General features: G+C 39.8%; 1 protein-coding gene and 1 long non-coding RNA gene across 4 annotated transcripts in view; one reads left to right on the forward strand and one right to left on the reverse strand.

The window, feature by feature from the left end:
• LOC134803612 (dorsal-ventral patterning tolloid-like protein 1) overlaps window positions 1-17,791 on the forward strand; it is a 132,133-nt gene that overhangs the window by 77,946 nt on the left and 36,396 nt on the right. The window lies entirely within an intron of this gene.
• Window positions 7,917-17,791, reverse strand: part of LOC134803758 (uncharacterized) — a 102,777-nt gene continuing 92,902 nt past the window's right edge. Inside the window, exon 2 of the long non-coding RNA XR_010146015.1 lies at window positions 7,917-8,018. This is a non-coding gene — a long non-coding RNA (uncharacterized LOC134803758). The remainder of the gene's footprint in view (window positions 8,019-17,791) is intronic.

The raw sequence follows: 17,791 nt of genomic DNA on the forward strand, positions 1-17,791 counted from the left end.
GGTAGCGAGTGGCGCGGTGGCCTACGGGCACGTTCTCGAATTACAATAACAATCGGCTCATTCTGCGTAAACAATGTAAACATAGCCCGTAGTCAATTTACCAGTTTTCATATCATGTTTGTTTGGACAGCAGAAGTTAAAGAGCACTCTAATAATTTATATTATAGCGCCAAAAGCGCCATCAGGGCCGTCTTAAACTATGCTGGGGCCCTTGGACACATAAGAATTTGGTGCCCTTTTGGAGAGTAAGGAAAGCGAATTAAACTAACATTTTTCTACTATGGTCTTCTATTTATTATGAGTAATCAAATATACTGTTACTGTCTGTCGATGGGGGCCCTGGGCACGGGCCCCGTGTGCCCTTATGGTAAAGACAGTACTGAACGCCATAACTATCAGTAAATGGTATCCATCTATCCAATATCGTTTTCAGCTAATTGTGGAGTCTTATTACATATTTGGTACTTACTCAGTAAATTTCTTCTACAATTTTTGTGTCCAATTAAAATTAGAATAAGCAGAGTCTGGGATAACGTGATATTTTTGAGATATTATCTGCGATCTCATCTTTTTTGTAATGCCATATTCATACAAATCCTTTTAAAAACGGTCTTGTAGCAACGGTAACGTGTTTCTTAAAATATAAATGTATGTACATTATTAAAGGTATACGACCCGATTCGAACAATGCTTAATAAAAAGTCACATCATCTATCATCATCGTCTATCGTGTACATACAGTCAAAAAATTAAATTTCCTACCCATTTTGTACTTTGTCACGGTGGCAATAGTATGAGGTCTCTAGCAACTTTCACATTATAAACTGAAATAAATGTCATATACTTAGAAAAAGTGACCAAGGCCTCCAGTGCCCCAGGCTGGAATCGAACCAGCGTCCTCTGCTATCGCGGCAGGTGCCTGTGCCATTCGGCCACCGGGCCACAGCGGCATAGGTCGAATTTTTCCAAGTATATGCACTTCTTACTGAAGGCTTATGGCGATAGCAGAGGACGCCGGTTCGATTCCAGCCTGGGGCACTGGAGGCCTTGGTCACTTTTTGTTAGTATATGACATTTATTTCAGTTTATAATTTATATATTAGTGTTTCTACTTGATAAAAAAGAAATTAAAATATTGTCTGAAAATAATTTAAATTGTTCTAATAGTAACTTTCACATTGATTGTCACTGTGAAATGGTACGAAATGGGTCGGAAATTAAATTCTTTGACTGTACCAAGTGAACCAGACGAGTAATCTGTGCTTATCACCCTGCCTAATGCCACAATGAGGTCCCTTGGCGCCGGAGAGCCCTCTAATACGAGAGCCAAACAACACGGTGTTGTCACCGTCATCTTGCGCTACTTCTCATTTTTCGCTGCGTCGTTATTTTCCAATGACCCAGTTCCGGGTGATCTAAATATTTGGTTATAGATTACAATTAAAATTTGTCCGTTGATCTGTGCACGATGCACACGCCAATCTAAGCTGCCGGTCACCTTCACTGCCACGAAACCCGGGTCCGCTCAAACCGTATCACCGGGCTAGGGATCGCGGGGTTGGATAACGGCCGGTAGCGAAAAAGCTGGCCCACACCTGACGCACAGCCGTCCATACCAAGACGGTGATTGACCGCCCCAGCCCCAGGCCAAACGGTGGGGCGCGATTGGAAGCAGTTTCCAAAGCTTAAATGCGGATGAGACCTCTCACACGCTTCTACAGCAAGGTTGTCGAATGATTTACCTAATATAAAAATGGACGTTTGCGTAACACCTAGTTATATTATTATTGAAAAATTTTGATCCATAAAAAAATTCTCACTTCTGTTAGTTAACTCTTCTCAATTTTGCATACAAGTAGGTATAGTATAGGTAAGTAGGTACTTATTAAATCTTGAATAATAGGGTGGAGCGTCGTTGTATGGAAAAAAATAAAAATTTGATTATCAATGTGGAACCGGCACCAAAAGTTGCAGTTTGTCATGTAGATTATAGTGATTATATCAAGTTTCAAAATCAACCCTACTTTTAGCCCTCTACTCAGCCGCTAAAGAATAAAATAAAGGTACATTTTCATCAATTATTAAAATATACTAATTCACTAATATGTGTACATTTTATTGAAATTATATAATACTTAATAAGCATATAATAAGTTATTACCAAAATTTTAGTGCAATTGTCAATATTTATGAAATAATATAATTTCAAAATTTCATATCAAACAGCAATTTCATGCAAAACAAGGAAAATGCTACAGTGTAAAAAAAAAATGAGTTATTTTTTTTAGATATTCTTGTGTCAAAGTAACGATGTTATTGATTACGAAAAGTATCACTTTACTGCAAAAATAGGGTTACTTATATGTTTAAATAAGCGTCAAATTTCGCCCTTCAGCGTCGCTTACGCCCTTTTTGGGTCATGTTCACACGTATGTTAGGCATATATATACTTATATTTGTATTCTTTTTATTATCTTATCATGTTCAAAATAGTCTTCACAATTCTGTTATGGGTTGTAAACTCCAATTTGTGCACAATATCCGGGTTAAAGGGCATTTTCCATAAAATCCCTATTTACGTGGTTTTACCGTGTCATAAAAATATACGTTATAAACAAAAATAAGTATAGGAATCGAGTATATCTGTAAGAAAAAGATGTTATTTAATGAATAAAACTTGTTTTAAAAAAAATAAGCATAAATTAAATTTATTAAAAATATACATATATTGCTATATATAATCGAATAGTAGAGGGCTAAAAGTATATACCAATATTTTTTTTATTTTTTTTCCTTAAATAATAAAAAAATAGACATCTTTTTAGAGGGGTTCCATTGCTATATTCAAGAATTTTGGATTTCGCTCCACCCTATTGAATAATGATTTAATTACACCTTGCAGTTTTAATTAATTATTTTTATTGGTTAAATTACGAAACTGCTATTATAGAGTTTTATACTGTCAGACCACTCATTTCTTGTTCTCTTCTTGAGAACTACCGTAAGTGGGTATAATATTTTGTAATCTTATACCTTTAAACGAGCAATTCTTTTATATTTATTTATTTATATATTTCGGGGATCTCGTAAACGGCTCTAACGTAATAGGGATTTTCGGGGGCAAAAAATCGATCTAGGTAGGTCTTATCTCTGGGGAAACGCGCAATTTTGAGTTTTTTTATGTTTTCCGAGCAAACCTCGGTCTTCCAGATATTTTCATCCTACGTCGGGTAGTCGTGAAGACAAGTTACGTATTCTCTACACAGCGAGTACGTGACATGCGATGTGGCAACGATATTAAATCTCCCACGCGGTGAGAGACTAAAAAGTTTCGACAGTTCGCAAAAGTTTAAACTAAATAAGGTATGGCTTATTGTATTAGACTCCGTATTTTGGCTGCGGTTTTTCTCGAACGCCATTTGTCATTTATTTATTTTGATTATTGAGACTACGTTGCGCTAAAGCGCTACAATCACTTCTTGATCATACAATATTTACGTATTTACGGAACCGCCATGAGTTTTATTGAAAAATACAGGATTGAATACAAGGTAAAAAGCCGAACGAAACATTAAAAAGACTCGGGTCTCTTTAATGTTTCGTTTTCAATTGCAGCCATCTAAAATTTTAATATTAAGCTCTGAGTTAGGAGAAGTATCAGACTAATTTCAGTTATCAATCAGCTGGCTTCAAATACCTACTCTAAAATGTTTACCAGCTCTCGAACCATAACGTTGATTTTAAATATCACTGATGTTTTATCTTAAGGCGCTCTTATACTCGAGTTTTACGTTTTCAAGGGGGTGAAGCAGACGCGTGGTAGAACGGGCAGGCGGGCGCCCCGCGCGGCGCACCGCACCATTCCCGCGCAGCACGTCTACGTCCTTATTCTGACGACATCGGTATTCTGAATTGTCAGTTCCGGGATTTTTTCCGGCAATTAATATTGAATAAGATTTATTAGCAAATTCGAATTTTGATGAGTACTTAATGAAATTAAAAATGGTAGGTAAGACGGTGAGTGTAAATAATTATTAATTATATATACAATATGAGTGTATACCGCGACAAACTGAGAATCTAATCAAATGATACCAAATTATTATGAGACAAATAATAGTTCTTACTAATAGACATTAAAAATGTAATAGAGCTAGACCAAGAAAAGTCTGCAACGATTTTGATTGCACACGCAGTGCAAGTGTTATTTTAAACGTCAAACTTCTATGAAATTATGTATAACACTTGCACTGCCTATGCTATCAAAATCGTTGCAGACTTGGTCTAACTCTAGCAGTCAATTTCGGGCAAGTAGGTAGTGAAAATAAGGAAGAATACTAGCAAAGCTAAGATGATTTAGCTATCTTCACAAAAAGAATTATAACAATTTATAACTCTAACTGTAATTACTTACTATTTTTCTAATTTTGAATTGACGAGTAAAAGTCAAGCATTTAAAGATTGTAATGACAAAAAACACTTCTACTTCGACATTCGAGTTAGTTAATAGCTCAAGAAAATAAAAAAAATCTGCGGAAATAATTCGTATAATTTTGAAAATTGGCACAGTTATACCTTGTGGTGTCCAGATAACCATACTTAATGTCCTCGAGCTTAGCGGGTGTGCTGAGGGTGTAGGGGGGAGGGGGGTGAAGGTACCTTTTTCATATTTTTGCTCATATCTCGAATATCTGTACGAATAGCATAGGTACAAAACAATAACAAAAGTTTTAACATAAAATTTCCTACAAATTTGGATCTTTTTATTTTTACGTTACGATCAATACTTTAGGGTTGTTAAAGTTAACAAAGAGATAAAAAGTTGATTTAAGAAAACGTTTCGTCGTTTCAAATATTGATCCTAGAGAAAAGTGTTATGTTTTTCGTAGAAAATTGTATGCCGATTATTTATTTACAAGAACATTAAGAACTTATTTTGCTATGAGCCTTATTTTACGAATCATTTACGAAAACCTAAAAATAGGGACCTGGAAATTGATTCTAATTAACTTACCCCCTTTAATACCTCTTTAAATATTGATCGTAGCGCAAAAGTGTAAAGAACCTTTTTTGTGGACAATTTTATGTTCAATATTTATGTATAATATTTTTTTTGCAACGGGCCACCGTTTACGAGTTATTTACGAAAAACTAAAAAAAAAGTGACCTGTGAACTGATTGTAATTAACTTTCTTCCTTTAATATCGTTTTAAATTTGATCCTAGAGAAAAAAAGTTCAAGATGTTTTTGGAGAAAATTTTATGTAAATTATTTATTAATTAAAACCTATTTTGCTATGGGACACCGTTTACGAGTTATTTACAAAAAACTAAAAAGGGACTTTAAAGTTGATTATAATTAACTTACCCGCTGCTTTGTCTTTTTTAATATTGATCCTAGCGAAAAGTTCTACATGTTTAGTAGAAAATTTTATGTTTATTATTTATGTATAAGATGCAATGAGTCATACTTTTCAAATTATTAACGAAAACATACAAACAATGAACCTTAGAATTTATTATAATTAACTTTCCTTCTTTATTATCTTTTTGAATATTGATCCCTGCGAAAAGTGTACTGAATCTTTTTGGTACAAAATTTTGTGTAGATTATTAACGTTTTATAACATTTTTTGATATTGGCCACCGTTTACGAGTTATTTACGAAAATCTAAAAAAGGGGACCTTAGAATTGATTATAATTGAATTTCCCGCGTTAATATCTCTTTGAATATTGATCCTAGCAAAAAATTGTACAGTCACCTGCAATAGTATGTTACTCTTCGAAGGCGGCAAAAATATGTGACAGGCTCTTAGGGTTCTACAAATAAGATCGTGTCAAATATTTTTGCGGCCTTCGAAGAATGACATACTATTGCAGGTGACTGTACTAAATCTTTCTTGTAGGCAATTTTATGCAGATTACTTATGTAATAGAATATTTTTTGCTATGCGCCACCGTTTAAGAGTTATTTACGAAAAACTAAAAAAAGGGTCCTTTAATATCAAATATCTCACTTCCGGTCAAGAATTCGATCAAGCAACCAGCAATTTCGGATTCAGCGGGGTCTAATTAGGTTAAAAAACCCGGTTGCCAAAAAGTAATACGATTTGCCAAATGAAATCAATTTTATGAAAAATATGACCAGTCTAAAATATTTGAATCCTGTATATCTATGTTTAAAAATTATTAAATTTGATTAATTTTAAAGCCTTTTAAAATATGTTTACACAATTTATCAATCGTGACTGAATTCCGGATTGGTTAGATGGGTGTGTGCCTTTGCTGCCCAACTTGCTATAAAATGACAATATGACGGACGAATGTCTGAAATGTCACCGTATTTAAGAATTATTTTGCTTTTCTTCGCAAGTATGTTGAAAAACATTGTGTGTATAACATATTTGCATATTTATACTGTGATTACCCATTTTATGAAACGTCCGCTAAACTAGCATAGGTCCGACGCTGACAGTGGTCACGGGCGTACTGGCGTGAGGAATGGGCGCAAGGTATTGCCGCGTAGGATGTAATTTAGTAGGCAAAATGTTCAATTCATCAAATGATGAATGAAAAAATTAACGTATCGATAAAAAGACAAGCAATAATGAAGATTTACTTAAAAGCTATCGACTGAAGTAAGTTTCATATACATTTTCGTCGTAGTACTTCTAACATAAGGAAATAAAGACAGAGTTAGGCATGTTTTCAACTTAAGATTCTATCGAGAAAATAATGAGCCGTCGTGTTTCTGACAAGCAACAACGTAGTTCAAGGACTGAAGTTATACATACTAGAAAATAATGCATGAAATCCTTGTAAAAGTCTGTAAATATGGTGACAAAAAAGCGCATTTTACTACACACCGCGCCTTAATTAATCCCTCTCTCTTATTTGGTCAAATCGAACGAAAACTAAACCAGGCCCGATTCGAACTTTATGATATGTCAAATATTACGACTAGATACGATATGGATTAAATATGGCAGTGTCAAAAGTGACGCTTCTTCAAAGAAAAACGTCAGTTTTGACATTTGGTACAATGCCTCAAGGGCCTATTTTAGATTTAAGCTAGTTATTAATTTCGTTTAGTAGTACCACTGTATATATATTGTATGTGAATCATATTAAGTACGAGTATTCATAATCAGAAATAAATCAGTCTCATCCATATGGTATTTAGTCGTAATATTTGACGTATCGGATGACGGATTAGATATGTCAGTGTCAAAAGTGACGTTTCTTCAAAGAAAAACGCCAGTTCTGACACTGACATATCTAATCCATCTCATATCAAGTCGTAATATTTGACGTATCACAAAGTTCAAATCGGACCGATACTTAGTCTAAATTTAGTTGTTTCTATGAGTCACGACAACGATATTGAACTGTTGGGCTGCCAAGAAGGCGAGCGTGTCAGTATCGCGGACCATCGACATTGACACAAGCACGGCGCTAATCGCGAGGGCTGTTGACCCATTAACCGAGGCCGCTAGACAAAAGATGCACGACAATGCTCGACCTTGTGCGCCGCATCAGCGCATCACATATTCGCTTCTGATGAATGCGGTTGCTTCTTATTTGGTATCTAAACGAGAACCCATCCATATATTCGATACGATTTGGTATGATTTTATAATGCATACAACATAAATACAAATATTATTGACAACATTCTCGTTTCATGCTTAACTTTCACATTCAGTGCCAGCGCTACGCGTTACGAACGTAGCCGATATCATGGAAAAAAAGCGGCCAAATGCGAGTCGGACTCGCCCATGAAGGGTGCCGCGTAGCAGCAAGTAACATAATAAAATTACGGTTTACGATTTATGACGTATTAAAAAAAAACTACTTACTAGATATCGTTCAAACCAATTTTCGGTGGAAGTTTGCAAATATTTTTTTTAGTTTTATCATTCTCTTATTTTAGAAGTTACAGGGGGGGACACATTTTACCACTTTGGAAGTGTCTCTCGCGCAAACTATTCAGTTTAGAAAAAAATTATATTAGAAACCTCAATATCATTTTTCAAGACCTATCCTATATAAAAAAATTGAGTTTCAGTTCTAAGTATGGGGAACCCCCAAAATTTATTGTTTTTTTTTCTATTTTTGTGTGAAAATCTTAATGCGGTTCACAGAATACATCTACTTACCAAGTTTCAACAGTATAGTTCTTATAGTTTCGGAAAAAAGTGGCTGTGACATACGGACGGACAGACAGACATGACGAATCCATAAGGGTTCCGTTTTTTGCCACTTGGCTACGGAACCCTAAAAATGCGTGTAGCGAAAAGCGACCACAGATTGACCGCCCGCCTGGCGGGTTGCTGGCAGTGAATGAGTTGAATTGGGATTTAATCGGCTTCTATACATCGTGTTGTTTTTATGTATTTAATATTATACATGCTTGAACAGAATTATATTCAAGATGCCAGATAATGGAAAAGGCATATTTAGGAAACGCATTATATAAGGAAAACATTGATGACTTGAACCGTAAGGAGAGTTTCCGTCAGTTGACCATGTTTGAAAATTAATAGACCAACCGTACAAGAGACATTCGGACATTCAATTGCTTGTTTATCGTGAGGCTGTTTAAAATTTAGAGTTTGACCAAGAAAAGTCTGCAGCGATTTTGATAGCCCACGCAGTGCAAGTATTATTTATACGTCATAATTTCATAGAAGTTTGACGTTTAAAATAACACTTGCACTGTGTGAATCTCTGCAGACTTTTTTTGGGCTAACTTTAACAATTTTTTTAAGCTTTGATCTTGTTTATGTATACGACCTTGACAATCGCTCATGCTGATTGGTGAGCAATCGGAATTGTGTCATTAAGACATCGGTTACACGCTAATTCTGGCGTCAGTTCAGTCCATCAGTCCATTCGAGTTTTGACTGATGCCAGAATGATGGAAAATGGACACGGTTACACGATCAGTCCAGACTGACAACAGACTGATAAAATTACGACACAGTCGCCGTTTGGACACAGAACGCAACGCAGTCATTTAGTCTTGTCTAATATGGTGACTGACGCGAGAATGACACGAACAGGTTTCACGATCCTATCAGTTTTCTGTCATTCAAAATGGACTGACGAATATTATCTAAAAATTTTAATTTTCATCAGTCCAGAGCATTAGTCCATCAGTCCGCGTGTTACACGATAATTCTCCCGTCAGTCTGACCAGACTGATGGACTGAACTGACGCCAGAATTAGCGTGTAACCGATGTCTTAGACACATCGTCCTACTTATTGGTGTGCATGAGATGCCTAATGACACGACTCACGGTCGTATCAAAACAATATCAAAACCTTAAAAACAGTGAAATCAGAATCGGCCTCAGTATCCTCGGGCAATTAATGACGTAAATGTTAAATGAAACAGCCTACCTAATAATCCCTAATCTGAACGAGAACTATCTATGTAAGTGGAAACTTGTATGAGAAATTTTTCATGAAATATTTCCAGTAACTTAGGGAAATTTGAGAATGTTTGACAACTTGCACATGTCATTGAACTTAGTCTACGAGCATATAAGTAAATAAAATAATGGATGGGTAAAATTTCTCGTTGGTAGCTATGTTTTTTGTAAACAGATCGGCCGTGGCGCGGTCCTCGACGCAAGTGTACTCCGCGCGAGTGCGCTCGCGTCGCGAGTGATTACCGTTCACTCCGCACTCGCGCTCCCCACGCGTTACTACTGGAACTCGATTAGAGTAAACCTGCCACCTATTTTTATGAGAATATCTGCCTGGTTACAGGTGCCATTAGTGAGATGCTTACAATATTACCATAATGTTTACCCTATGTTTTGTTAATACGGCGTATTCATAAACATAACATTATGTAACCAATTTGAAATAAATATTATGAGGCGTAGATACCTATTCGGATGAAAATTACACGAGAGTGAATAGACGCACGCAGATATATTATTAAAACTATAACAATACTGATCCTGGTACTCTCACGGGACGTTATCGAGTACCAGAGGGGGAGAATGTAACAATACTAATTCTCACGGCGCGCGGGCTCGAATACTTTTTCGCTCGCACAGTACTGCGTCACACCGGCCAGCCACCGAGCGCGCACGACGATCGCCGACCGGACGGAATAAAAGCCGCAGTCCGCGCCGCATCAGACATTCAGCTAGCGACTGCCTTACCCTATAATTGGCGCCCAACGTGGGGCGCCAATTGTAGGGTAGGTGGGAGTTTCACTCAAACGCCAATGTCAACGATACTTTTATTGACTATGAAAACTTATACATATAGGTGCATACATTTATGGGTTCATACAAAACTGGTTACTTCCTATCTAACTTAATATCGAATAACAGACGGCAAGGTTGAGCAGGCCTGCTACCGATGCAAAATTGCCAAGGGACAGTCGGGAACCTATCGCCAAGGCATTAGCTAAACCTAGGGAGGTCAGGGAGAAGACTGCAAGTGGCTATCGAACTCCCGACCCATTGAGACTAGCCAAAGGACAGAGGTGTACCTATCGCTAAGGCAGTCGCTAGCTGAATGTCTGATGCTCTCTCTTGCTTCTTTCATGCCTCCCGAAGGGAGGCATGAGATGCCTTCCCATCCCTTTTGGGGATTTTTGGCGGTTTCAAATCGCCGCCCGTAACTACGGGCGGGTCTTCTCAGTGCCCTTATTCTAAGGGCGATGGCTTCTTCGTCATGACTAGCCTGTCATGACTTTGGTTTCTTCTTCTCCTCTTCTATAGCCTGTCAGCGGCTTTGTGGCCGTGGGGCCTCGCAGCTGCTGTGGGCTGACTTCCTCTGCCTCTGGTACCAGCGTCCCGGGGGGGAGGACTGGCGCTGTCGGCGGCTGTCCGGAGGGCGTGCGTGGAGCGGCGCAGTGCCCGTTGAGCGGCGTCTTCTCCTTCGGCTTCTGGCACCAATGCCCTGGGGGGTCTGGCGCTGTCGGCGGGTGTCCGGGGGGCGCGCGTGGAGCGGCGCAATGCCCGTTAGGTGGCAGCGACGCGAGCGTTCGGCGCGCTTCAGCGATTTTTTCCGGCGCAGCTGCGGGGCTGCAACGGTTGCGTGGATGGGGCCGGCGTCCGCGTGAGCAGGTGCTGGCGCGGAGTCCGGGGGAGCAGGTACGGAGGTTCCCAACTTGGGGGCCTCTGTGGGTGCGGTGTCCTTTTTCAGGGGGCCCTTTGAAGGGCCTTTGTGGGGCTGCGGGGCGTCTCCGGGGCAGGCGCGGAGTCGCGGGTCCGTGGGCGGTGGGGTGGTGATGTCGCAGGCCTCTTCCTGCTTGTCGAGCGGGCTGCACTCCGGTTCCTCCTCAACTGCCGAAGGTCGAAGAGTGACCGGGTGTTCGTCCTGGTGGCGCTGTGGTTGGGCGTCTTCCGGGGGCGTCTCTACTATCCCAGGGAGACCGACTTGCGCCAGGCCGTCAACCTTGGATCGGTCACGATCCAGTTGCCCGCGAGGGGAAAGTCGGTCTGGGGCTGGGGCTACCCGCGGGGTTGGTGCGTAGAGACGCCCGAGGGCTTCGATGAGGGCGTCGAAGTCGGGTTTCCACGGCTCTGTGTAGCCGTAGGCGGGTTCAGGGGTCTTGGTGTCGTCGGGTACTTCGTAAAACTCGCGTTGCGTACTACCCACCCTATCCGCGGGGACCGGGGGGGTCGCGAGTTTTACTGTTGTGGCTGCGGGTGGATTGTAAAATCCGTTTTCTTGTCTACCCACCCGCCCCGAAGGGACGGGGGGGGACATCGGTGGTTTCTTGTCCATGTATGCGGGACCTGCGCGACGCGTCACCGCCAGTCGGTCCTGTTGAACAGGGCGACCATCGGTGAGTGGGTTCTGGGTGCAGCTGGGCTTCTCCTCCGGCGGGGCCGGGCGCGTTCCGGCTTCAATTTTCACAAGAAAATCGTTGACCGGATAAGCTGGTGCTGGTGAGGTGCGTCCGTGCGAGGTACCAGTGGCTCTCCACACACCATGTCTGATGCGGCGCGGACTGCGGCTTTTATTCCGTCCGGTCGGCGATCGTCGTGCGCGTTCGGTGCTCCTCGGTGGCTGGCCGGTGTGACGCAGTACTGTGCGAGCGATTATTCGAGCCCGCGCGCCGTGAGAATTAGTATTGTTACAAAACTTGAATAAGCGTCTAGACTTGAGATATGTATAATTGAGTCTCGAGCTTTGGAAAAAACGTAATGTAGAGAGGATTTTGTAATTTGCTAAAAGAAACATTCTTCACATATTTTTGTAATCGTTTGTAGGGTAAAGATTGAACCAGCGATCAAACATCTCGTACCTAATTAAAAATTCTCCATTTCTATTCATTAAGTTCCTAAAGAATGTCTACGGCTCTGAACATTTCCAGTTCAGTAAAACTGAATGGAAAACAAAACAAGTAGTAGAGCATGAAACCACTCCAGATCACTGAGTGTTACAGCCGGAAAGAACGAATGAATGAACGAATCCAGGTTCATTTTCCGCTCCAATCGGGTTTAAAACTGTGATTTAAACCGTATTTTTAGCCTGCTATAGGAAGGTATAAAATTTTAGTTATAATTATTATATAATTTCCTGTTCGGAATCTTATTTGAGGGCGGCGACGGTCAGGGCTGTCAGCACCACTGCTTTCTGGGCATAATTTGTTTAAGGAACCTCGTCACGAAAGTAAAGAACATGTCCCAGTCGGAGTTCACGATGGCTGCTTGGCTACCGTTACTTTTTGTTTTTATTTTTATACATTTTTTTCTGAACTAGGTAAGTGGTGGTTGAATTTAAATAAACAGCACATAGCCATTGTCCTAATGATAGATTATCATTCAGTCATGCTAAGTTTGCTTATCTTAGGCCGACCGCGCTCAAATTCGACTAGTAGCCTGGTTGTACCAAACTTCAGTGCTCAGAAAAACCCGGAAGTTAGTAAACAACATCCTAATAACTCAGAAACTTGGCAAGAAGCCAACACCAGACAAAAACGTCCTAGAAATAGCCCAGACAAGAAGAATGAGAATCCTCAAAAGCAAACAAAATTAAGTACATACTGGCTAAGCCAAACGGTGACTCCGGCGCCGATACCAACTTCAAACTCATTCGAAACACTAGATTTGCTTAAAGATGAAGAAGAAACCCAAACTACTGAAAATAACCCAAAACCTCCTCCAATGCTCATAGATGATGTCGAGAACATCAATCCACTAAAAGCATTACTCGAAACATATGCCTCGAAAAATTACGAGCTAAAAGTCTTACGTAACAACAGAGTTAAAATCCATATTAAAACGATGGAAATATACAAGGAAGTTGAAAAACAACTGGATTTGAAAGGAACTCAATTTAACAGCTATAAACCTAAACATGAAAGATCCTTTAAAGCTGTAATAAAAAACATCCACCCATCAACCGATGTAAATGACATAAAAGAAGCCTTGAACGAAGTCGGCCATGAAACAGTAAATGTATGGAATATAAAACAAAGATTTACGAAAAAGCCGTTAGACATGTTTATTGTAGAACTTGCACCGCAAGAAAACAATCAAGATGTATACAAACTTAAAAGCATCCTTAATTGTCGAGTTGTAGTAGAGGCTCCGAGACCAGTACACGAGATACCTCAATGCGGAAATTGTCAACGCTATGGGCACACCAAAAAATATTGTCACCGAAAACCAAAATGCATAAAATGCGCTGGAGACCACCCATCGGCAAAATGCTCAAACAAATTTCTAGGAAATAAAGTAAAATGCACGTTATGCGAGGGACGGCATCCAGCGAACTATAAAGGCTGCAAGGTCTATAAAGATCTCCAAAAACGAACAACGCCCAAGCTGAGGCCAAAAAAAAAACAAGATGAAGATGATGATAAAATTCACACCACTAAAAGTAACCCAACACAAACGGATATTGGCCTGTCCAGTCAAAATGGAAATTCTTTTGAAGGCACAACCAAAACAAGTTGGAATACAAAACCCAATAAATCCAATAATGATAATAACCACACAGATTCCGGTGGAAACGCTAATAATGACATGAAACAATTAACGGAGATGTTTAAACAAATATTGAACCAATTAAGTACAATGACAAATCTATTAACAAATCTAATGACCATTATGTGTAAAAATTCAACGAAATAAAAATTGCACAATGGAACGCCAATGGGCTGCCAAAACACTTATTAGAAGTGAAACATTTTCTAGAAGACAATGACATTGACATTATGTTAGTGTCAGAAACTCACTTTACGAGTAAGAGTTATTTTAAAATCCCCAAATATAAACTGTACCACACTATGCACCCGGATGGAAAAGCCCATGGTGGCTCCGCAGTAATAATAAAAGATAAACTAAAACACTATGCAGTCGATCCATACTGCACGGAAAAAATTCAAGCCACTAGCATAATAACCGAAGATCACAAAGGGGAGATTAACATAACAGCTCTGTATATACCACCAAAGCACAACTTGAAAAAGGAAGACTACTCATCATTCTTCTCGACGCTTGGGCATCGATTTATAGCTGGAGGAGACTATAACGCCAAACACACCAGATGGGGCTCAAGGCTAACTACACCAAAAGGCCGAGAGCTCTTAAAGTCAATTGAGTCCCTCCAACTCGGTATAGCGTCAACCGGTGAACCCACTTACTGGCCTTCGGATTTAAACAAGAAACCGGACTTGATAGACTTCATAGTTACTAAGGGATTTCATGACTCTTCTCTGAAATGCAAATCAAACTTGGACTTGTCCTCAGACCATTCTCCAATTATATTACTAGTAAATTGCGAAATCTCACCTATTCCGAAAAAGTGTAAATTGCACACGAAAGGTACGAACTGGCCATACTTTCGGGAACTAATCCAGCAATCACTGGACTGCCAAATCCCTCTAAAATCAGACGACGATATCACCCAAGCTGTCGAATTATTTAATACTGCCGTACAACAAGCTGCTTGGGCTGCAACTTCTACCCCAAAGGATAAAAACAAAGAACTGCATCTATACCCTAAACATATTTTCGAGCTACTAAAACAAAAACGGCAGGCCAGGAAACTGTGGCAATCAACCAAGTTCCCAGGCCATAAAAAGAAATTTAACTACCTCGCATCTAAACTCAAGGAAGCCCTTGCAAGACACAGAAATAGGGAAACAGAAATATACCTACAAAATCTTGATGCGACAAAAGCCACTGATTATTCACTCTGGAAGGCCACAAAAAACCTGAAAAGGCCCATTGCCCATCAACCCCCGATCAGAAATGAAGATGGCAGCTGGGCAAAAAGAGATTCCGACAAAGCAGAGGTATTCGCGAGACACTTATCCACAGTTTTTACGCCAAATGACGATCTTGATACAACAAAATTGGAAGACATAACAAAAACACTAAACCAGCCTCACCAATTAGACTTACCCATTAAAAAATTTACTTACACAGAAGTCATCGGTGCGATCAAAAGCCTCAACATACATAAGGCTCCAGGATATGATCTCATTACTGCAAAAATCCTCACAGAACTACCGCACATTGGAATCAAATTCCTAACTCACATCTACAATGCCGCGCTCTGGAGAAATTTTGTCCCTCCACAATGGAAGGTTGCTGAAATAATTTTAATCCCAAAACCTGGCAAAGAACCCACAGAAGTAAAATCGTACCGTCCGATTAGCCTGCTACCAATACCTTCAAAAGTTTTAGAAATATTGTTCATGAAACGAATAAAAGCAGAAGTTACGAAGACTGATTTGATCCCGTTACACCAATTCGGATTCCGGCAAGGACATGGTACTGTGGAACAGGTTCACAGGCTAGTGGAGCAAATAAACCTTGCGTTTGAACAAAAACTTTATGTGTCATCAGCGTTTTTGGACATATCCCAAGCTTTCGACCGGGTTTGGCATGAAGGACTCTTATTCAAAATATTAAAAAACCTTCCTATCAATTATTATAAATTGATCACTTCGTACCTTAACGAACGACACTTCTATGTAAGCTATGGCAGTAGCACGACAAACCTACATGGGATAGAAGCCGGTGTGCCGCAAGGAAGTGTCATGGGCCCATTATTCTACCTCATATATACCTCGGATCTCCCAAGTGCCGAAAATGTTCTGACAGGAACTTTCGCCGATGACACTGCTATACTAGCAGTAGCCGACACTCCCGCCGGTGCATCAGGAAAACTTCAAAACAGTCTCGACGATATATCGAAATGGCTTAAAGACTGGAAAATTAAAGCGAATGAGACAAAATCGGTGCAAGTAACATTTGCGCTAAGACGTGAAACGTGCCCGGAAGTAAAACTTAACAACATATGTATACCCCAATCAGACCACGTTCGATACCTAGGAATCTACTTGGACAGGAGACTAACTTGGACGAAACACATCTTTACAAAACGAAAAGCCCTCGGACAGCAGCTGCGAAAGATGTACTGGCTTTTAGAACGCAAATCTCAACTCAGCCTAAACAACAAACTACTACTTTACAAGTGCATACTAAAACCAATATGGACTTATGGGATCCAGCTGTGGGGAACAGCCTCAAAATCCAATCTAGGAATACTACAACGCTTCCAATCAAAAATACTACGTATTATTACTAAAGCCCCGTGGTACATCAAAAACGAGAATTTGCATCGAGATCTCAAAATCAAAACAATAAATCAGGAAGTGTCCGACACCTTAGACAAATATCGCAAACGAATGGAGAAACATCCAAACTTACTCGCGAGAAACCTGATGAAGGAACCACCTAACACTACTTTTACAAGGCTGAAGAGAAGAGCACCCCAAGATCTTATAAAATAAATATAAGATTTTATGAAATTGATGGGCGTATCAAAGGATATCGCACCACGCACGACTATTAAAAATACTTAATTTCCAGCTAAATGTCAAAGATAGACAGCTTGCAGGATTGAAATGGAATCAAAAAAAAAAAAGTCATGCTAAAACAATGTAACTTATATACTTCTGAGCGTTCGCCTCGCCTATGCTCGGTATGTCATTGGAATGATTCATAAGTGTGGCGCGACGCTCACCGGCGTAATGATAAATCAAATTTATCATTTTACCGCTATTCTGCCGCGCACGTTAATACCTAGTAGCTACATTATTTGGGAAAATTAAGGTTGTAATTTGCTTATATAATGGAAGGGATTATATAAGGGATGATAAGACAAAAATACTTAATAACATCTGGTCAATTTATCTACTCTATACATACTCGTATACGCAACCTACCTATTTACATGTACTATTCAACCACACCCCAGTCACCCATTAAGATAAACTAAAAGCTTGTAGTTAATGTACCGAATATCATAGGTAGGTACATATACTCTCTCCGAGTTGAAATATGAGATACAAATTAACATAAGTTATATTATTAATAGGTATACATACATTCACACAGATATACAAACGTTGACACGCATTGCGCATTCGTAAACATTTCTGCAACAAGATAAAATCAACTAATGGATATTATTTGTTAGTTGAGTGTGTTGCTGTTATGTCAATTTAATTCCTAAAAGCTACTGAGCTTGCAGGACTATCGCGGATATTACATTGCGGATATTGGTCCGGTGTCTGAGCAAGACAGCACTATTCAGGTATATAGCGATATTCCGCTTGCACACTGGAGCAGCGCGCGGTTCCGCATCCAACGTAAAGACCGCCTAAGCTGCCAATTTCATCCGACGTGTCATCGTTAGCCGCGCAAACTTTCAGCTCCCGCGACACCTGAAACATTTCCGATAAATAATTCAGCGGCCGCTAACGAGGTGCAACGAGAGCTCTCATTCATG

The sequence above is a fragment of the Cydia splendana genome, chromosome 2 (genome assembly GCF_910591565.1).
Source record: "Cydia splendana chromosome 2, ilCydSple1.2, whole genome shotgun sequence".
Taxonomy (NCBI): Eukaryota; Metazoa; Arthropoda; class Insecta; order Lepidoptera; family Tortricidae; genus Cydia; species Cydia splendana.